This window comes from Aotus nancymaae, unplaced genomic scaffold, assembly GCF_030222135.1.
Source record: "Aotus nancymaae isolate 86718 unplaced genomic scaffold, 86718_ANA_hifiasm-v0.15.2.pri h1tg000029l, whole genome shotgun sequence".
Classification (NCBI taxonomy): Eukaryota; Metazoa; Chordata; class Mammalia; order Primates; family Aotidae; genus Aotus; species Aotus nancymaae.
In genome coordinates, this window is record NW_026988442.1 from 46,934,556 (window position 1) to 46,958,206 (window position 23,651).

At 36.6% G+C, this 23,651-nt stretch overlaps 1 protein-coding gene across 1 annotated transcript in view; it reads right to left on the reverse strand.

The window, feature by feature from the left end:
• Positions 1-23,651, reverse strand: part of CSRNP3 (cysteine and serine rich nuclear protein 3) — a 201,457-nt gene that overhangs the window by 147,123 nt on the left and 30,683 nt on the right. The window contains exon 3 of the mRNA XM_012440646.2: positions 11,169-11,257. The gene's annotated coding sequence lies outside the window, so the exon portion shown is untranslated. The remainder of the gene's footprint in view (positions 1-11,168; positions 11,258-23,651) is intronic.

Here is a 23,651-nt window from a genome sequence, read left to right on the forward strand (position 1 = left end):
GGGACCCACCCTCTTCTACCCAGGAACCTGTCTATCTCCTGCGGCTGTTCATGGTGCCCAGGATGTAGGTGCCAATGGACACCTGCAAGGACAGTGCCAAGCTGTACTCAGTCTCTCATCAGTTTCCCTCCTCTGCTTGTCAGTGCCCAAAATCTGCAAAGGGCTGAGGCAGCAGAGGGCTGGTGTGTTGGCACTGCCCCAAGCATATGCACACCCGGACTAGCTATGACAGCACCTGGGCTCCGCCCCAACTTTGCTCCAAGATTGGAGTGGGCACGGACAGGAGGGAGAAGCCAAGTAGTGGGAGCAGGAACTTCTGGGCCTGTGAGGGTGGGGGCAGGGCGGGGCTTTTCCAGGTTCCCAGGAGTGCAGGATCTACAACCATGGTTTGGGCAGCTGCACCTGCACTCGTGGTGTGGGAATAAAAGGTTTCTGTTTGCTCCATTAAGCAGGAGGCCTGGGTCCAGAGCCAAGACAGGCAGCTGCAACTGCACCCAGGAGGGCAGGTCTCCTGCCTGTTCTGGCCCCAAGAGCACAGGGATGCCCAGATCTGCAGTTGTGACTTTGGTGGCTGTAGTGGCACCTAGGGAGCTCCTGTCCCAACTTGAAAGGAAGGGGGCTGCACTTGTCCCCTTTCCTGCCTGACACATGGAGCATGCAGGCCCAGATGCACATCCCTGCTGCAGCCGGCATGATGGCAGCGGCCACTCCAGACAACCTGCTGCTGCCATCACTACCTGACTTCAAAGTATGTTACAAAGAAATAATAGTAAAAACAGTAAGGTACTGGCAAGAAACCAGAAATAAGCTAAAAAATAATCCATGGTCAATTAATATTTCACAAAGCTGCCAAGAACACACAATGGAGAACAGACAGTCTCTTCAATAAAGGGTGTTAGGAAAAATGAATATCCACATGCAGAAAGATAAAACGACCTTTATCCCTTTATCTCATATTAGTTACAAAAATAAACTCAAAATGGATTACTTAAACCTAAGCCCTGAAACAGTAACTGTACTAGAAGAAAGCACAGGAAAATGTCATGTAGGAAAACACTACATGATATTGGTCTGGGCAATAATTTTTTAAAAATCTGATTCTAAAAGATCAAGCAACAAAAGCAAAAGAACACAAAGGGAATTTTATCAAACTAACACGTTTTGCACAGCAAAGGAAGCAATTAACATGGTGAAGAAATTATCTGTAAATTAGGAGAAAATATCTGCAATCAAAACATCTTATAGGGAGTTAATATCAAAATATATAAGGAACTCAAAAAACTCAATAGCAAGAAACAGATAACCTGATTAAAAGAGAGGCAAAGGACTTAACATTTCTGTCAACAGTATATAACAGTGAAACAAATATGTAATTTAAAAAGTTTTGCTAATTTGATAGACATAATATTACATCATTTTATTTCCATTTCTTTGACTACTGTTGAAGATAAACCGTTTTTTATTGTTTATTAGCTTTTCCTCCTTCTCTCCCTCACTTCTCTCTCTCTCTCTTTTTCTCCTCCTTCCCTTTCTTTCTCTCCCTCTCCTTCTCTCTCTCTTTCTTTCTATTGCCCTTTCATTTATTTTAGCCCATTTTTCTACTGGGGTCTTGTTGATGTTCTCATTAATTTGTGGATGTCCTTAAATAATAAGGCTACTCAAATTCCACAGTCATCTATGAAATGAACATGCTTTAAGTAGTTGCCCATTTATCTCTTTAGGTAGTTTACCATTGTCCATCGCTTCATATTCTATACTTTAAATTACCTATTTTTAAAAGTAATAGTTAGATCTGTTTTCAGGAAATCTGGAGCCTACTGAAAAATACCAAGAAGGCAATAAATGGAATCTATATCCAACCACCTAGACATACCACTTTTATTTTATGCATGTGGGTGTGACATTTATATGTGTGTACATAGATAATTATCCTTTCTTACATGCACATACATCATTTAAGAGTATAAATAGTATCATACTTTAAATGCTGTTTTCATGAACTTCTTTTTCACCTATGTTTATATTTCAGAGAGCTCCCCAATAATAAAATATGCTGTGAAAACACCTTTACTTAATACCTCAGAAAATTTACTTTGCATATTTAATAATTTATTTAATGACTTCTTCATTTTTGAACAGGCAGATGTTTCCCATTTTATTACTTTAAATATTATCTCGATAAACATCTTTATACACATTGCTTTGTGTTCATAATTATTGCCTTAATTTCTTTTTCTATTTGGAATTCCTAAGTCAGAGAGTATGCAGACTTTAAGATTTTAAGATACATAATGACAAATAGTCTTCTAGAAAAGTTGAACCAAATTCCTGGCCCATCGCTGTAGTATAATATGGTCCATTTCTCCACATCCTCATCAGTGTTGAATGCATTTATGATGGCCTACACTGAGTGTTTACAATGTGCTAGAATCTATGTCTACTTTATTGATGAAGTATCTGAACATTTCTAAAGTCTCAGCAGTTTGCCTAAATCCTCACAGATAATTAGACAATGGGGTGTACTCAAAGTTCAAAAAGACCTTAACAATGATGCTCTGTCAATATGCTATATTGTTTCCCAAAGCTTTATATGTTCAGATGACCATTATAAAGCAAATGTTTTTGATTTGTAATTGTGTTGAGTCTTTTAATTTTTAAGTTTAGAGGTCATCAGAACTTTTTCTGTGAAAAGCTCTCACAAGTCCTTGCCAATTATCCTAATCAGATTCATATTTCTTTTTAATGCTATCTAATAATTCTTTATATTTTAATAATATTGGCCATTTGTATCATATATGCAGTGAATATTCTTTTAAGTGTTTTATTTTGAAAATAGAATTCAGAGGATTTTCTAACGTGCATAAATGAATTTTCCAATCAAAATTTCAGCAGGTTTTTTTGTAGATATCAACAAGCTAACTCTGAAATTCACAGTGTAATGCAAAGGAATTAGAATACGAAAGCAATTTTGTAAAAGAAGAGGACTCACACTACCTGATTTCAAGGCTTACTATAAAGCTACTGTAATAAAGACAGTGTGATAATAGGAAAAGTACAAATACATACATCAATCAGACACAATAGAGACCAGAACTATACCTGCACAAATGTGATTGATTTTCTGACAAAAATGCAAAGTCAATTTAGGGTATAAAGAATAGATTTTTCTTTAAAAAAGTGATGAAACAATCAGATGTCTGTAAGTACATAAGTAAAATAGTGAACTTCAATCTCTTACATTATGCAAAAATTAACTCCAAATAGATCATACGGCTAAATACAAAGCATAAAATCATAGTACATCTAGAAGAAAACATAGTTGAAAATCATTGCGACCTTGGTTTAAGCAAAGACCTCTTAGATATAACATCAGGCTGGGGGAGGTGGCTCATGACTATAATCCAGCACTTTGGGAGGCTAAGGAGGGCAGGTCACTTGAGATTAGGAGTTCAAGACCAGCCTGGCAGACATGGTGAAATCCCGTCTCTGCTAAAAATACAAAAATTAGCTAGGCGTGGTGTCACATGCCTGTAGTCCCAACTTCTCGGAAGGCTGAGGCAGACTAATTGCTTAACCTAGGAGGCAGAGTTTGCAGTGAGCCAAGAGCCAAGATTATGCCACTGCACTTCAGCCTGGGTGACAGAGCAAGATTCTGTCCCCCCCACAAAAAAGAAAAAAGATATAACATCAAAATCATAATCCATAAGAGAAAAAAATTGAAAAACATGACTTTATCAAATTTTAAAACTCTAAAGGAACATGGTCAAGAAAATGAAAAAGTATGCCACAGACAGAGAGAAAATGTTTGCAAATCACATATTTCCTACAGGATTTTTATGAAGAATATTTATAGAGAACTCTCAAAACTCAAAAATAGAAAACAACTTAGTATAATTTGGGCAAAATATTTGAACAAACACTTCACAAAAGAGAACAAACAATGGTGAATAAGCAGAAGAAAACATGTTCAATGTTATTATTCATTAAGAATGTGCAAATTAAAATCAGAGTGATAATTAGAATGGTTAAAATAACATAAACAAAATAAAAACTGATAATACCAAGTGCTGGTGAAGATATGGAGCATCGGAAATGTTCATCCATTGTTGGTGGGAATTTAGGATGGTATACCATTTTGGGAGACAATTTTGCACTCTGAGAAAGCTAAACATACACTTAACATGTGATACAGAATCTCACTAGGGTATTTGCCCATGATAAATAAAAATTCAGGTTCTCACAGAAATTTCTATATGGATATTTATAGCAGCTTTATGCAAACCATCACAATCTAAATGACCTAAATATCTTTTAGTTGATGGATGAATAAACAAAATATGGCACATTCATACAAATAAATACTACTTAGTAATACTAGAGAAAAAATTATTATTACACGCAAGAGCATGAATGAATTTCAATGCATTATGAAAGAGGTCAGACGGTAAAGATTCCATTCTCTGTGTTCCATTGAAGACATTCTAGAAAAGGCAAAACTAGAGTGACCTAGAGCAGATTAGTTGCCAGGGATGATGGATAAGTTGACAAGGGGAAGTGCAGGGAACAGTAATGGAACTGTTCTGTACTTTGATTGTTGTGAAAGTTACATGACTCTGTACAATTGTCAAAACTCACAAAATTGTAAACCAAGAAGTGTAAATTTTACAGTTTATAAATTTAAAAATGAATAAATGATTTTGCTTTCTTGCATTGCTTAGATTTTTTTCTAGGCCAAAGTCACATAAATACCTATAAGCTATTGAATTTATTCAATGTTCAATAATATTTTAAAATAGTATTTTAAATCGTTATTTAAATTTTACTTTAATATTGTGTAATACACAGATCACATCTTATTTTTCCCCAAGCAAAGAATTGTTCTAGTACCATCTACTCAATAAGCCATAGTTCTTCCCTCCTTCCCCTATTTGAATTGTCTCTTTTATCAGACACTAACTAATTATGTGCACCTCGGTTTGTTAATAGACTTTCCTTTGAGAGCTTCTTAATGGACTTATGATTATTTTGGCAGTGTATTTTACAATTACATGTATATAGTGTCTTGTTTTGGACTCTATTCCATTTTATTGCTCTGATGTTTGCTTTTCTGTGTGTCCTTGTTAGGCATTGATACCCTGTAGACTTTTAGCATAACTTGTAATTCTGTAGCTTAGCTGAAGAAAAGGATGGCGGCATTGACCTCTATGTCAGTAACGAAGTCATAATAGCAGCTTTGCTTGATTAGGAAGAACAGGACAGACAGAAGCGCAATAGACTGAAGATGAATCTCCAGGGAGCCCAGCCATTTGAATAGGAGTAAAGTATCAATAACTTTTGTGGGCATGTCATTTGACCTCTATAGTATTTACTGTTTTCAAAGAGCCAACTTCATTCATTTATATTACCTGTAGCCACCTATTAGGGTTTGAGTTTGTATTTGTGACTCTCTGATGGAAAAACAGAGACAGAAGAGATGGTGAAAGGGGCCTTTACAAAAAAGATCCACAAGATGTGAGGGAAACCAAGAGGCAGCGGTACAACAACAGCCTAGGGAGGGAGCGTGAAGAAAAATGTAGTTAACAGTGTCAAATACTCCTCAGAGAGCCAGTCAAGATAAGGGCTGTGGGTCATCTGTGCCTTTAGAAAAAGCATGCTCTGTTAAATGGGGTTAGAAATCAGATCGAACTGTGCTGAGGAGTGACTGAATCATAGAAATTGGAGATAATGAATGTAGGCTACTGCTTGGAGAGCTTGAATGAGTTGGAAACGACAGAAATCCTCTCCAACTGGTGGTGAAGAAAGAGTTTGGTTTGTTTTTGTTTGTCAATTTGCTTTTTTGGACAGGAGTGTGAAGAACATGAATGGCTGAAGGCAAAGGGCCAGCAAGGAAGAAAAAGTTGGAGATAAAGGACAAAAAAAAGATAACTAATGGCAAAAGGTCTCAGCCTCAGTGATAGGAAGTAAAATCAAACATAGGCTTTGCCTTGAATAGCAGGAAGGACTCCTGAGCCTTCTTAGAGATTGGAGGACAGAAAGGATGTTTATAGACCTAGTCAATTCGATGCTGGAGGAAATTGCAAAGATTCACAAGTGGTTTCCACACAATGACCTCAATTTTCTTGTTAAAATAGCAGGTGCACTAAAAGTGAAAGGGAGAGATTGTTGACTTGAGTTGGGTAATGAACTTTTGAAATAGTGGCTGACCACAGTCAGAATGAAAGGATTAGTGAATGCTATTGAGGGACTACCTCAGATTAGAACACCGTAAATCTGCAGAGTGGTATAATTGCTCCTGTAGCACTCATGAATGTGAGTACAAGAAAGGATTCTCTATAGCTCGGGTTCAGGGTTGCATGTACTGTGTAAGAAAGGAGTTGCTGGAGAGCTGTGGGTGGCAAAGCTGCTGGTGTCCAAGCAAACTTCCCAGCACAACTAGGATACAGGGAAAGATTAAAGGCACTAAACGTCTAATTTTATTCTAAGCAAAAGAAGTGAAAGGAAAAGAGTTTATTGTATGTGTACCCTAACTTCACCCCACTGATTACATTAGTGAATGCTATTGAGGGGCTAGCTCAGTCCCAATGTAATCACCCCAAGGATTACATTAGGGGTAAAGTTAGGTTACACATGTAATAAACTCTTTTTCTTTTACTTCATCTTTTTTTTTAACCTTATTTCTTCTTTACTATTGTTTTCCCACTTATTTTACATTGTCTTATTATTTTGTAAAACATGTTTTAGATACAAGGCCAGGTATAAGCAAATAAAAGGAAACTAAAAACATACAGAGGATCAAATAGAGGTGAGTGTTACTTAAGCAAGGGAAACTGGTATTTAAAGTGTATCTGTTGAGCTTTTTTTTTTTTCTCCTTTTTTGGAGATAAGGTCTCACTCTGCCACCCTGGCTGGAGGGCTATAGTGCAGTGGCATGATTTCAGCTCACCGCAACCTCCACCTCCCAAGTTCAAGCGATTCTTATGCATCAGCCACCTGAGTAGCTGAGACTACAAATGCACACCACTACGCCAAGCTAATCTTTTGTATTTTTTTGTAGAGATGGAGTTTTGCCATGTTTCCCAGGCTGGTTTCAAACTCCTGGACTCAAGCAATTCATCCCCCTCCACCTCCCAAAGTGCTGGGATTACAGGCATGAGCCACCATGCCTGCCCTTGCTGAGCTGTTTCAATTGAAGTGCTGGAGGTGCCCAGGAGGCTTTGTGGTTGATGTAGTAGAGTGGACGGAAGTTTATGGAGGTCATAGAGGTTAGAGTTGGCTCCAGCTTCTCAATCTGGGCTAATTTTGCCCCCAGGGGACATTGGTCAATGTCTGAAGACATTTTTATCATAACTGAAGATGAAGTGCCAATGGTATTTGGCTCCAGAAATGCTGCTAAACACTCTACAAAGCAAAGCACAGCCCTCTCTCCTCCCCCAATAAAGAATTATCTGGATCCAAATGTCAGCAGTGCTGAAGTTAAGAAACCCTGGATTAGATAAATTATTTGCAAGAATGATGGATGAATAAGAATGCTAGGAAATTACTTGGAGAACTTGAAGACGGGGTCAAAGAAGAAAGAACCACCTGGAGCACGTGCATGCCAAGTAATGTGAGATTCCTGTGGGTATTGGTTTGTGAGAGAACGGAAGAATCATTAATTGGAAAAATCCATGAGGAACTGGATTTGTGGTACAGAGTTGCAAATGATAGTAATTTTGTAAAGCAAACGAAGGGAGCATGAAAGCAAGGGAATATAAAGAAAGAGTATGCTATTTTCTACTTGCTTTTGAAAAGTCAAGTTTCAGTTATCCTCAACTAGAGTTTCTAGTTCCTTCCATTGAAGTTTCCAGATGAATACAAGAAAGGTCAATATTGGTTTGGAAAGAATCTATCCCTAACAGAGAAATGTTGCATGTGAAGTCTTTTTTTTCCCTCATAACCTTCACCAGCCCTCTGCAACTCTAATTTTCTTTCTCTCTCTTTCTTTCTCTTTCTTTTCTTTCTTTCTTTCTTCCTTTTTCTTTCTTTCTCTTTCTTTCTTTCTCTTTTTTCTTCTTTCTTTTCTCTCTCTCTCTCTCTCCTTTTTTTTTTGGCTTTCCTGTAACAAATAACACAAGCTGCCTCTTTGTAGTTAACCTTACAGAGCTGACCATCAATTCTTTCCACAATACAGCATGTAATAAACACTCTCTGCTTTGTTTAATTAAGAAAGAGCTTCCTCCAGTCTGAGAAACAAGTAAGACTTTGTCTCTACAAAAAAAATTAGAAAAACAAAAAATTACCCAGGTGTGGTAGTGCAGCCTATAGTCTCAGCTACTTGAGAGGCTGAAAAGTATCACTTGAGCCCAGGAGGCTGAGTGAGCTGAGATCCTGCTACTATGCTCCAGCCTGGGCAACAGAGAGTGACCTTGTCTCAAAAAAAAGATAGACAGATAGATAGATAGATAGATAGATACATAGATAGATAGATAGATAGAGCCTCTAAACAATTGTGAGCTTTACTTTGTATTTCTTTTAATAGTCTAATATTGGACACATTTCCTTTAGATGATATACTGGTTACTTACACTATCTGTCTTTTGGAAGACTGAAAAACTTGCAATACTTAATAGACTTTGAAATCTCTTAATTCAAATTTTATTTTGTTTATTTGTATGACCAGATATTTACTTTACATTGACTTATCCTCAATGAAAAGAAAATGACTCAACTACTTTTTCAGCATACAAAATTGGCTAAATCTCTCAGTTCCAACCAATAAAGTCAAGGCTGAATGACTTTTAAGATAACATCACTTTATATGATGAATTCTAAACTATAAATGAATTGCAAGAAAACAGGCAGGAGTATTTGGGCCTTCAACATTTCCAGACTGTTGTGCTCAGAACCAAATATAGAATGAAAATATTCCAACCAGATTACCATAAAAAATCCTGATCATTCATTTGTTAATGATCACATAAAATTGATTTGATTTCCAAGTCTATATGTTTTCTAATAAAAATGCACATAGACCTATCTATGTCCTTTAATACTACATCATTTCATATACTTGTAGTAACTATATCATCATTTCTAAAAAATAATATTTTTTTCTTTCTGGTGAAACTGAAACTGTACATACATTTACAACATGTATCTTAATTAATAATGATTTAGAAAACTTACCATCAGGTGTTGTATTTCATCACCTTTGTTTTTAGTTGGTATTGTGTGAACAAAAGTGACATCTATCTCTTTTGTGTAAATTATGTAGTGCAAAGTTATTAGGTTTATTTTAAAATTCTACCTCTGCTTATACTCTCTATTCCCTTTCCTTTTTCCTTTTTCTCCATGGTACTTACAACCATCAAACATAATACATAACTAATTTTGTTTTTTTATTACATATTTCCATCCACTAGAATGTAATTTCCACTCAGGCAAGAATATTTTATTCACTGCTGTCACTCCCCGGCAATCCCCCTATACCCCTATGCACATAGTAGGCACTTGACAAATACTTGTTGTATGATTATGGTTGGTTATATAAATTAATTTAGCTACTTCTCTAACGACACAATGAAGCAAGGGATATCTTCACTGGTTTTTCAAAAAAAAAGTCTACTATTTTACTTGCATTAGCTTCTTAAGACACTACCCTTTTAAAAAGCTTTTTTTGAGAAGCGGAGGGCTGTGCAACTTCATTTCAAGCTCAGTCTGCACTCCCACCCGTTTCAAATCCCTGTACTCACCTAGCTACTATTTGCATATGATCCCTTACAGACTTATAGCATTCAATCCCTTTCAAACCTACATGTCTTTCTAGGTTATTGGGGAAACGATTTAATTCTCTGGTGAGCTTAATAAAGAAATCCAATGTACTTGAATTTAAAAAAAATGTTGTCAATGCCACCTTTGTTCTTTTCATAGGTGATTGCACAGTATTTTCTATAATATTAAATTTGCAGTTGTGGCAAGAGACTTTTCTTTCCTAGAATCCCATATTTCTTACTTGTGCTTACTTGAAGAGCTACTTTAATAAAAAATCAGTTGGGTGTGGGTTGTGTAATGGAGCAACATTCTCACTGGTATAAACTCTCAATATTCTAGGCTAATAAAAGCTTTAATGTGAAAATACAAATAATCCCCAAATAATCCCCATTTAGCTTTAGAATTAATTACTTACACTTTTAAAATCTGGCTTGTCTTTTTAATTATGTGTTGCTTGAGTTAATAGTAAAATTAATTTTTGTGTAACATATTGGTTGGGAAATATTTGAGAATAGGGACCATATCTTATTCATTTTGAAAGAACCATAGTGTTTAGCCCATTGCTTTGCATATGGTAAGTCCTAAATAAATGACTATACCCTTGGAAGAATGAGAAAAAGATACAGATATTGAAGACATGTGTGCCCAAGACAATCCAAATGAAAGATAACTATCTTTTCATTTAAAATTATGAATATTTGATATTGGGCTCCACGATATAAACACATCAAAAATCATGTACTTTTTCAAGGCATTCCATTATACTAAACCACTTTAACCTACATTTATAACTTTTAAATGAATATTGTACATTAATTTGTTATTACAATAAGCTGCTTAATAATGAGTAGGCACATTCTTCTTTTCCAGTTATATGATCCTAAACAACTTAGAAAAGATTCCCCATATTCTCCTGTTCCTTCATATTAATTGCCATTTTATTGAAGCCATGTTTTCCAATGATAGCATTATTTATTTGGCTGTAGTTAAAGAAAAGTCAGGGAATGGAATTCAAGTAATTTCAGAAGAATTGCTGATTATCCTTCTAAACTGTGTGTATATGTGTGCATATTGCAGCCAAAGATACAAAAGAAATGAACAATTCACTAAAAAGGTTTATATTTAACAATCAGAAAGAAAAATTTATAGAAATATCAAATACTTATTTTTATGCTAATAGGACTAACCTTTAAAAATGAGACAAATTACAATAACCAGTAGTTCTCTATTAAGACAGTTTTTTATTGTTCCTAATGAAAATAAATTATTTTTTTTACTCTTGAGAAGACTTTGTTTAAAACGTGTATTTTAAATAAGACAGTTTTTTCTTATTATCCAATTACACATCAACAACTTGAAACAGATGCACAGGTAAAAATCTGTAAAAGCATGATAATAATAATGTATAAACTGCTGACCTTGAGATCTCAGGAACTCCAGTATTTTTCTGAAGATTCTATGCCTCTGAAAGCATATTTTCAGTCTGTTGATATTTCCTCATTTTTTCCTCAAAAAAGAAAATTCGTTTCAGTATGTTACATAATGTTATGTTTTCAAAGAGTAAACTTACTATAAAGGTGCCAATATCATGATTACATAGGAGAAACTCAATAGAAATCTTAAACTATAAGTAAGGCATTAAAATATAGAACTGAATAATCATATTGTATATAATTTAGCAAAGAAAGAATATTCTTCTTATAATAAGGTTCATAGTTTAACTCATTTATTTATCTGGTTTTCAATTAACAAATATCATTTGGGACAATAAGTTAAAGATATATCTGTTTTATTAACCAGCATTATACTAGACTTAAGCAACTTTCTAGGCTTTAGGAGATTCATATCTTCAAAACACACAAAAATCCAGGGAAATCAAGCAAAATGTTTTAGCTTTTGACAGTCAAAAATCACAGTGAATATTTGTTACAGTTCTTGATTTGTTTGATTTGTTTAATGGAAACTGTTTATTTATAAAAGTAACTCAAATATTTATTTATTCATATTTTAAGATAACTTAGGCCTTAAGAAAATATACAAAATATTTTTTTAAATAGATGTATTTTAACAAAAATGTTGTTCTTTAAAATTACAGGGCGATAATTAGAAGTGATTAGTGCAACAATGTAGAGAGATAATAAAATCCCGGCAGTAATATACTTTCTATTTTACCCAGACTAAAATGTATATAATCACTTTTTCTAAACCACTACTGAATTTCCACTCTCATATGTTAAGATGATATTACCAAGTCCATATAAAAATGTAAAAATTTTCTTTAAAAATGAGGTAGAGAAGGTTGTTCATTTATTATGTTTCCATAGTAGGCAGAACAGAGCTATCATTGATCATAGCCAATGACAATAGCTAGTGTAGAAATTCTACAAATATGTTACATGAATGAACAAATACCCTATACAAGCAACTTATGCTGCTGTAATTTGAACAAACGAAATATCACAATCTTTAAGAAAAAATTTGTCTCAGGCAAATTGTGCCTCCAGGAGTCTCTTTTTTTCCCTTAAATTTTATCAATATCTACATAGATATGCTGCGATAAAGATTTGGAATAAAGTGAATTGTATGTGATACAACAATAGCGCAGAAATACTACATTGTGATTGGAATTACAGCGCTAATAAAAGTTATTGAGTCAGTTTGGTTCTGAGTAACCCCAGATTTGGTAGATGAACTTAAGGAAACTCCGAAAAATTTATTCAAACATAACATTGTATGTTTTTATCATCTACAACATGTTTTGAAGTATATATACTTTATATAATAGTTAATTCTAGCTAATTGATAAATATACTACCTCATATAGTTACCATTTTTGTGGCGAGAGCATGAAGCAACCTCTCTGTTTACATTTTTCAAAAATACAATATATCATCATTAACTATAGTCACCTTGCTGTACAATATTAGGTATAATTTTAAATATCTTAAAATTCTATTGAGAACATTAGACATTCAAATGATGGCATACTGAAGACCACAGAAGATAAAACTTGAATCACACTTTGCACTTATTTTGAGGAACATTTAAGAATAGAGCTTTACCTGTTTTCTCTCTTAAAGATGAAAATGCTGAGATTACAGTCCAAGAAATTAAAAACCAACAAGCAAGCAGCAAGCGAGCATACAAACTGATTTTCAACTGTTTGTGTCCACTGTATATAGACTTTAAAGTTATTCAGTATTTGTGGCCAGGCACACTGGCTCATGCCTGTAACCATAGCACCTTGGGAAGCCAAGGCAAGTGGATCGCTTGAGATCAGGAGTTCGAGACCAGCCTGGCCAACATGGTAAAACTTCATCTTTACTAAAAATACAAAAATTAGCTGGGCATAGTGACTCATGCCTGTAATTCTAGCTGCTCAGAAGGCTTAGATGCAAGAATTGCTTGAACCCAGGCTGTGGAGGTTGCAGTGAGCCATGATTGTGCCATTGCACTCCAGCCTGAGTGACAGAGCAAGACCCTGTTTCAAAAAAAAAAAAAAATTTGGATATTTGCAACTAAAACAAAATGACTAAATTAGATGTTGAGTTGAATATGTCTATAAATAGCATTCATAATTTAAAGTCAACTTTTCTTGTTAGTGAAAATAAATTCCCTATTATATGTAATTTCTACTTATTAGGGTACCATTTAAAATTTCATCCTAGAAATAAAAGTTTCTGCTGCTGTAAAAAAAAAAAATGGGGATGCTATTTCGTTCAAGCTCCCTATTTTACAAATAAAAACACTTACTATATTTGTGACCTGTAACTAAACATAAAGAAAAAACAATTAGATTTTTTGACTACCCATTATTAAAGTGAAATTCAAAAACATAATTGTATTTGACAGCCAAATAAATATAAGACTTTCTTTAGGCATTAAGATATTCTATTGAGAAAAGCAAAAATATGGAGAAACCTTGTGATCTAAATTTACATATTATAGTTAGCCTGTAATTTAGACAGAGGCAAAGGTACCCTAGCCTATAGAAGAAAAGGATTCAAATTCTAACCTGTTTGAAAGTCAAGGATATAAAAATAAATCTATGCATAAAACTGACCATAACTGAGGCCAGTGAAGCCACTAGGGGGAAGTCTACCAAAAAGGAAGAAGGTGTCACTGCGTGTGCTGGTGCAAGCTTGTAGCCCCAGCTACTCTGGAGGCTGAGATGGGAGGATCACTTGAGCCCAGAAATCGAAGACCAGCCTCTAAAAAAAAGTTTAAAAAAAAGAAGGAGGAGGATAAAAAGAAAGAGGAGGAGGAGGAGGATAGGAGGAGGAGAGGACGAGGAGCAGAAGGGAAGGAGGAGAAGGAGGGGAGAAGGGGAGGAGGAGCAGAAGGGAAGGAAGGAGAGGAGGAGAGGAAGAGGAAGGGAAGAGGAGGGGAGGAGGAGGGGAGGAGGAGGGGAGGAGGAGGGGAGGAGGAGGAGGAGGGGAGCAGGAAGGGAGGAGGATGAGGAGGGGAGAAAGAGGAAGGGAGGAGGAGGAGGGGAGGAGGAGCAGGAAGGGAGGAGGATGAGGAGGGGAGGAAGAGGAAGGGAGGAGGAGGAGGGCAGGAGGAAAAGAAGGGGAAGGGGAGGGAAGGAGAAGGAGGGGAGGAGAAGGAGGGAAGGAGCAGGAGGGGAGGAGAAGCAGGAGGGATGAGGACGAGGAGGGGAGGAAGAAGAAGGGAGGAGGAGGAGTAGAGGAGGAGGAGAGGAGGAGGAGCAGAGGAGGAGGGGAGGAGGAGGAGGAGGGAAGGATGAGGAAGGGAGGAGGAGGGGGAGGAGGAGAAGGGGAGGAACAAGAGGGGAGGAGGAGGAGGGGAGGAGCAGGAGGGGAGGAGGAGGGGAGGAGGAGGAGGGGAGGAAGAGGAGGGGAGGAAGAGGAGGGGAGGAGGAAGAGAGGAAGAGGAAGGGAGGAGGAAGAAGAAGGGAGGAGGAGGAGGGAAGGAGGAGGAAAGGAGGAGGAGCAGGAGGGGAGGAGGAGGGGAGGAGCAAGAGGGGAGGAGGAGCAGAAGGGGAGGAGGAGGAGGGAAGGAGTAGGGGTTGGGAAGAATGACTTATTCAATACAAAGGTCCAAGTATTTGGTATCTGGTGCTCAATGCCTATTCTGTGCACAATGCACAGTAGTTGAAGCCGGCAATCATTCCAGTTTAGCCCCTGTGCTGGGTGGATGTGACTTGCGGACACTGGCTGTGTAAGACTGTGTTAAAACAAAGTAGGTGTGCACACATGTGAGAGATAGAATTTTAAAAGTTGTTCTAAGATCTAACAGCGCTCACTCTGAGACAACTTTGTAGAGGAATCATCCTGAATAATGCACCTCAGGAAGACTGGGGGCAGCTACCCGTCCTTTGTAGGCCCCCTTGGGCATGTCATGCAAGATCGACAGGAACTGCTACTATAACAAAAGTGTTTGAGGAGTACGAAACTTGTAAAAGACTGAGAAATGTATGCTTATATAAATATAATATGGTTTGTCTTCAAACAATTTTGTTACGCTCATTTAAAGAACTCCAGGGTCAGATGTCTGATTATACGCCTTATGAAAAATAAAACTGACATAAACCGATTTCATAATTTAGCAATGTGCATCTAACACTTATGATTCAAATCTGCTCTTTTCTAGTATTTGGGATTTAATTGAGAAAGTCATCTAGAACCCATTTTTTAACTTGTGGAAATTCCTTCAATACTGCAGTCCTGGTGGAGAAAGTAAAGCCAATCTCTCCTTGTTTCAGCCTCCCTGGTTTCCTAGTTGCCCATGGAAATTACTGCAAATTGTCCTACAAATCCCAGCTGCCATCTTGAGTGGCAATGGTCAAGGCACTCTTTCATGTTTTCAGTATTTTCTCTAAAAGGATACCTTTAGTAGGTCAGTGGGGCATATAGCTGTTGTTGGCATATTTCAGCCAGTAGCCAAGGCGGCCTGCACTGAGATCACTGAAAGTCCCATCCCAATGATAGCATAAACTATGAAATCAGCTTGTAATATTTTTAATAGATGATTCAATGATAAGCTATAAGGAAACAGAACTTGTTTAAAAGACTGTCATCTTGTTCCTGCCTTTTAAAAAAAGCTCTTTTGCCAATGCTGGGGTTTTCAGAATAAACCTGTTCCCATCAGAGTCACAAAATTTGAGACCTCTAAGTTGACGACTTCTGCCTGTCTGGAAGCCTAGCGCACATCACAGCTTAAATACGTCAAAAGGGAATGATGGTCTATGAACACAAGTGGAGTAATTGTCTGGTGTTTCTCAAATGATAATAAAACGTGTAAGTTCAGTAAGTTCAGTGAAATAGTTTAATTGAATCTGCAATTGCATCTCAAACTACAGCATTGCAAAATGAATATGCCTGCAACCCGCACAAACATCATTTACTCTCCAGGACAGCTTCCTGACAGAGCAAAGGGCCTGGGACAAAGAAATCTAGCCAGAGAGAGCAATCTGCTGTGTAGAGCTGACCCTATCTTCTTAAGAAACAACTGACAGTCATGTTAATTCTACTTATAATTCTTTTTAAAATATTAATGCCACTCCAATTTTTGTACCTCCGCATACAAGTTGAAGTAAAGCTAACAAAAATATATGTAACCCATAATCAATTCATCTACCAAACAACAAAAATGAGTTTCCATTGTTTTCAAATAAGTGTTGAAATATAAGAAACATTATTACATGGCAAAAAAGTTTCCAAAAGGATAATAGTACTTAGTCATTCTATTTCAGTAAAGTGGACAAGAGTTATTATAACCAAATTAGTCTTAGACTATTTATAGATGAGGTGGTGACCATGGGATTCTTCGATTCAATCACCCATGTTCAAAACATGCAAACAATTTTCTAAAATTTTTCAGGTAAGAATTCTCTATGTAAAGGCATAGGAAGAGATACTACAATTTCTGGGAATCTGCTGGAATTATAAGAGAATCTAGGTGACAAATTAGGTAAAAATTATAAAACTTAAGGAAGTAGATGATTTTCCAGAAAACTGTAAGTTAGTAAGACTGGCCCTAGAAGAGGTACGGACTAGGCTAGACAGATTACCACAGAAGTGATTGAAAAACATGTTTCAAGTTCTATCACTTGAATAGGTAAATAAGATCAACAGGGTATAGAAAAGCCTTAGAGAAGCTTTATAACAGGTTTCCACATTACTTAAATCATATACTTTACCAATAAAAAATTTCCTTGACCTCAACACATTTTTCACTCATTCCACAAATGTTCACACTTCCCCACTTACCAAATTTAGAGTCCAATTTTCATCATGGCAGTCTCTCCCTTGCATATACACTCACCTCCAAGGCCTTTCTCTCTCTTTTTCAAACTAGGTAACAAAAAGCCTCCTGGTTAAATTCAGGTCTCTTCCTGCTATGAACCTGCCCCCTAGAAGCTAAATAGGTGACTGCAACTAGAGAAAATGTAGGATATTGTGTTAGTGGCATAACTTTTGGTATATGACCGCAAATGTAAGTAGGTCCCCGGTAGTGCCTGGCAATCTTATCACACTTTCCTTGGCAATTCATGGCTCAGCTCTATGACATCACTCAAACAGGCACCTTTGCCTCTTTTCAATTGTCCCACATTCCTTCCCACCTCCTCACTCTCAGTTCATGATATTGCTTCGAAGAAAATGGAAAGAGCCACAGTTAAATTTTCTGCCTTTCCTATCAATGTATCCTCTATACATTTGACATTTGTGATCATGTAGTCTGTCTTCAATCATGTTATGATGAAGAAACGTCCTTCTCCTCTCTAAGGTCAACTCCTTAGCGTAAGCCTTAGGTTCCATTTCCTCTCACCAACTTAGGTTTTCACGACTTCAATTATACCCTCTCCCACATCATCATTTTTCTCCATTTTACTGGATTATTCCCATTTGTATGCAAATATGTCATAGTGGCTCCCATTTTAAAATTATTTTCTTTTACGTTAGCTCCCCATCTCACTATCACTGCTCTGTTTTATGACAAAACTTGTTTAAAAAGTACATTCTCTATTCCTCAGCTGCAATTCTACATTGAACTCCTCTCAATTAGGCTTCATTTCCACAGCTCTACTGAAATAACACTTATCCAGGTCAGCAGTGAACTTGAATATTGCCAAATCCAACGGTAAATTCTCAGTTGTTATCCTCTTCAATCTCTCAACAGAACTTTACTCTTATAATAACTTTCCCTTTCTTGACATATTTATTCACTTGGCTTCTAGGATGCCACACACTCCTAGCTTATCTCCTAACTCATTTGTTGCTCTTTTCCAACTCCTTTGCCAGATTTCTTCCATTCTTCCTGAACTCTACATGCTTTAGCAGATTCCGTTCTGAGACTTCTCTGACGCTCTCCAAGGAAATCAAACCCAATCCCATGTCTTTAAGTGGCACCATTTATTGATGAATCCAAAATTTAGATCTATAACCTGAACCTCTTCTCTGAGCTTTAGATTCATATCTACTGTTTTCTCTATTCTCCAGCTCCATTTGAATGGTCAATAGGCTTCTCAAACATAGTATGTCCAAAAAATAATAATAATAAGTAAGAAGGAGCAAAGGACAGAAGACACAAGCTCCAGGCTTCTACCCTCTCTGGGCTTCTTCATGTCAGGAAATGGCATCATCATTTACTAAAGTGCTCAATTAAAACCTAGCTCCTTAGTGAAAATGGCTGATTTTAGGACCTGGAAAGAGGAAGTACAACATGAACCTGAAACATTGTGCAATACCAGAAAGTGAGGTAGAAGAAAAATAAGATAGCCCAAGGCATATCAAAAGGATTCAGAAGCAAACCTGAAAGAGCTCTCAATGGTCAGAGTTGAAATAGTTTAGGCAACAAATATTAATAGGATAGATTATAATGGTTCCAAGAAAAAAATGAATATCTGTGAGCTATATGGAGCTAAATAAATGACTGAGTAAACAAGTAAATGAGAGAGAAGAGAAAAACTGTTCCTTACAAAAGGTTTCCAAATAACATATATAGATCCCTCAATTTCAAGAAGTGAAGCTTGATCACTACCATGGACTTTGAGTGTGAGCTGGGTTTGGTGAGTTGTTTCAAAAATACAGAGTATGAAAAAGTAAAAATAGTAGTGCTACAGTGGATAAATCTAGCAGACACTATCTCAACCGACTAATGTTACTATTACCAGTGATACATCATGCTGATATTATATATCCCTGATATTCAATATGAAGAATACTTTACTTCTCTGGTGTTCTTCCCCAAAGCCCTTACCCAAAGTCTAATCATTAGAAAACATCAGAGAAAACTAAGATTGACCAACATTCTAAAAAAACTTGACTCATGCTCTTCAAAAAAATCGGGATTGTTAAAAACAAGGAAAGACAGGCACTGTCACAGATCAAAGAGACTAAGGAGACATGATGACTGAATTCAGTGTGGTATCCTTGATAGGATCCTATATCAAAAAAAGAATATTCATGGGTAAGATGTGAAGTCTGAAGAGTCTGTACCTTGTTTAATTGCATGGTATCCAGTGATAATTTCTTACTTTCACAAGTGTGCTATAGTTATGTAAGAAGTTAACATTGGGGGAAGCTGGGCAAAGGGTGCATGAGAACTCTTTGTGATATTTTTGCAACATTTTCAAAAATCTAAAATTATTTGAAAATAAAAGGCTTATTTTTAAAAGCCTATAAGTGATTCATGTTCATCTCTTTCTCTCACATGCCACAGCCAATCAGCATTGCCTTTCTGCTCTGCCTTCAGAGTGGTCAGATGGATCCGGAATCAGACCACTTCCCAGCATCTCCACAGCTACCACCTTTGGCCAAGTCCCCACATCTTTCACTTCCACTACCTGACAATAACTTCCTACTCAGTCTTCACACAAGTGTCAAGCTCTTTTCTGACATCTTATATTTGTTATTCTTTCTTCTGGAAGCCTCGTCCTACCCCAGATATTGCAATGGCCTACTCCTTTACTTCATCAGGTCCCTGAAATATTCCCTTTGGAGAGGCCTTTTACAAAAATGTTAATTTAAAATAGCTACTCCCGTTTCTTTTCCTTAACCCTACCTTATTTTTCTTCACAGCAGATTTGTGACATTGTGGAACTATTTAGTTATTATCCATCTTAATTACCAATGTAGACATCATGAGGGCAGAGGCTTTCTCTTGTTAATGGATAAACAAACACCTATTACTTGGCATTTATGGGAAAAAGTATAATCTTATCCAAAGCTGATAGGAGTATACATTTTACTGCCTTTTGGAAAAAGCAATATGCTAATATCTATTAAGTCAGTGTTATTCCATAAATTTCTGTCTCATAAAAGGTAAAGTACAAGTCCATAAGGATATTTTTTAAGAACATGTATTACAGCCTTGTTCATAGTAGCATAAAAACTAACCTGAAACAAATGAACATCCATATGGGAAAGAGAGACTAAACTGTTATATGTTCATACATTGTAGTATCATGCAATTATTAAACAAATAAAAGTTACTAAAACATAGCTATGACAAATAGCTTGGGGAATTTCCATAAGGTGCTGTCCATTGAGAAAACCAAGATGGAGAAAAATCTATAAATATGATCTGTTTTTTTGACAGAAAACCCTCATAGAAAATATGGTCCATTTTTTGACCAAAAAATACTCATAGACTACGTACATGTTTATGACTATTCAATATTTTAAAAATACATGAAAGAATAAAAATTATGTTGTCAATAAGAGTTTCTTACAGGAGCAAGAGATGTGAATGAAGAACAGAGCAGAAGAAGATGAAAAAGTCAAGCCAAAAAATAAAAAAAAAGAAAGTAAAAAATATTAAACGAAGTCTGTGATATGATGATATCCATGCTTTTACACAAAAATCTTTGTGTGTGCATAAAACAAAATTATTCAGGGAAGTTAATTTTAAAGTACAGAATGGCTTTTGGACATGGGGCTCACAAATTTTTCAAACAACTATCAACTTTTAAATATAAAATTGACTGTAGTGTTCCTTAATCTTACAAAGAAAACAGAATTACTGGTAAAACTGATCAGATTCCCAGGAAATGAATAAATTCTTACAGATGGTCCTGGGAACACAGCTCAACTGCAGACTATGTTAGTCAGTGTACTTTCATGTTCAGCTGCAGAAAATAGAAATTGATCCTAAAAAAAGAAAACGTGATATCTACTGATAGGAATAAAAGAGGGAGACCTTTACAGAATTTGTTAACTCAACTTTTAGTTAATTAAGCAGTCCATGGAACTTCCCTTAATTAACTAAAAGTTGAGTTAACAATCACGGTCCCTCATGCCTGTAATCCCAGCGCTTTGGGAGGCCTAGGCAGGAGGATCACATGGTCAGGAAATCGAGATCATCCTGGCCAACATGGTAAAACCCCATCTCTACGAAAAATACAAAAATGAGCTGGATGTGGAGGCAGGCACCTGTAATCCCAGCTACTCAGGAGGCTGAGGCAGGAGAATCCCTTGAACCTGGGAGGCAGAGGTTGCAGTGAGCTGAGATTGCACCACTGCACTCCAGCCTGGTGAGAGTGAGACTCTGTCTCAAAAAAAGAAAAAGAAAAAGAAAAAGAAAAAGAAAAAAGAAAATGTGGAACAAACCACAGGCTTTCTGATAAGAATATGTCCATATCTTTTCTGCCACAATTAGATGTTAGCAGTATCCCAAATAGTCCCCTGTAGAAAGTGCCCAGCACCCAATAAGTATTTATACATATTTAAGTACTCTCATTACACCTCAGAAGCATTGCATGTTGTGGCAGGCAGAAGGCATATATAATTGTGTAATTAGACTAAACCCAAATTGGTCTGTTTGTAACACCAGAGAGTACAAAATGCCAATGTCAAGTATAAAATGGAAATAAAGAAAAAAAATGTATGATACCCATTCTGGATATTACACGAGGGAATTTTATTACATAAGTTTATTTGTAAATAGACTTTACAATAGCTGCCTTCATAATAAAGTGATTTTACCATATGGTGAATACAGAAGAAGCCCTAAATGAAGATTTTTTTAAAAATATAGAGAACTGCAGATTCAACACTGTTCAAGGGAGAAATATTAGTGGTATGATGATGTAATAACATACGCTTAGGTTCTGGAGTACCAAAAAACAGAGGTTGCCATATTTCTGAAATTTCTAACCTCTGTGACTTTGAATAAATTACTTAACATCAGTCTCTTCATTTCTCACATGGGCATATGAATTTCAATTTTATGCTATATAGCGAAAATAAGTAAAACATTTTACTTATCTTATTTTACATCATGGGACTTACAACATATCCTCAACATATTAGTTTTTTTTATTAACCAGAAAAAGAAAACAATAGAACAGAATGTGATAGAATATTTATAAATTTAATAAGCAATTGGCTATGAGTAATTTCCACTATTCACTTAAAAATTATTTTATTGCAATGATGTCTTGAAAAATATTTAGTTTCGTTTTTTTCATGTTTACAAACTACGAGATCAAAATGAATTACTAATACGGTGCCCATTGTTATTGGTGGCCCAACACATTTTTCTTCCTCCTACATTTCCAGTAACATATTCCATGTCTCCTTTCTTATTACCACTGCAATGGAGAAATGAATGAGACAGCCAATCAAAGGACCTCATCCACTGGTGACAGTGTTTGATTCAGTGAAGGGTATGTGACTGATGCTAGGGTTATCGGTCAGGTTCCAGTTTAGAAAGTAGAGTCCATGCCAGGTGGTCTAATGATTCCTGTGTGAAGAAATTTCATACAAGGAAGTAGTTATAATGGTTTTGAAGGAGCTGAGACCCCAAATAAAACAGAAAAAAGAAACTCAGATATTAGCAACAGTGGGTAGATGCTGCCACCCCTCAGGCTGGAGGCACAAAGGAAGAGGTGGTGTAAGTCACCAGAGATCAAAAGTGGGTGCTGCCTGCTGGGAGCTGAATCCCTATGGAGGTTGTTGCATGGGGGCTAAAAATACAAAAGCTGGGCCATTGCAACAAGGCCTGAATGATGAGAGATGTGGTAGCCACTGGAAATACCACCTGAGGCATGGATGGGTGGGTGGGAATATTCTGGTGTGTCCCTTCCCCCTGCCCTCCATTGTCCCACCAGTGCCTCTTATTTGCTGAACCCATCTGGAAAGGAGTAGGCATGAAAGTTGGGAAATGCAATTTGACAGAGATCCTATCTGAGCGCAAATGGACACATACTTCACGCATTAATATAATCCTTGAGATCTAAACTGTTGGAGCTAGGGGTGTAAGGGATGCCTTCTTATCTTCAAGAACAGAGCAATTTGTATGTCTATAAGTAGACAGACATCTTCCGCAGATCATCTTAGAAACTCATAATCCCATATACAGTAGGAGAAAAGGAGTCTTTCCCATAGTGAAGAGAGATCCAAGTGAATCATCATAGTGGACATGGTAAGTACATAGATCATAGTGAAGAGAGATCCCGTAGTGAAGAGGGATCTCTCTTCACTATGATCTATGTACTTACCCTGAGATATCCCATGGTGAAGAGGTGGTGTAAGTCACCAGAGATCAAAAGTGGGTGCTGCCTGCTGGGAGCTGAATCCCTGGGGAGGGTGTTGCTTGGAGGCTAAAAATACAAAAGTTGGGTCATTGCAACAAAGCCCAACTATCTCTCTATGAAAGATCCATCTTAGTGGACAGGGTAAGTACTGAGGTTATCATTTAAATCCCCAATTCATTTTGGCCTAATGTGACCTACCCCTGACTATCTCGGTTACATGAGCTAGGATATCTCTTTTTTATCTAAGTTAGATTGTATAGGGCTTTGGTCATTTGCAATAAAAAGTCTTGACTAACATAACCATAACCATTAACTTTGACTATTTTAAAGAAGTGCTATGACAAATGCCAAGTATTACCAGTAAAAGAAATGAAATGAAAGAATGCTTGTGGCTATGTAT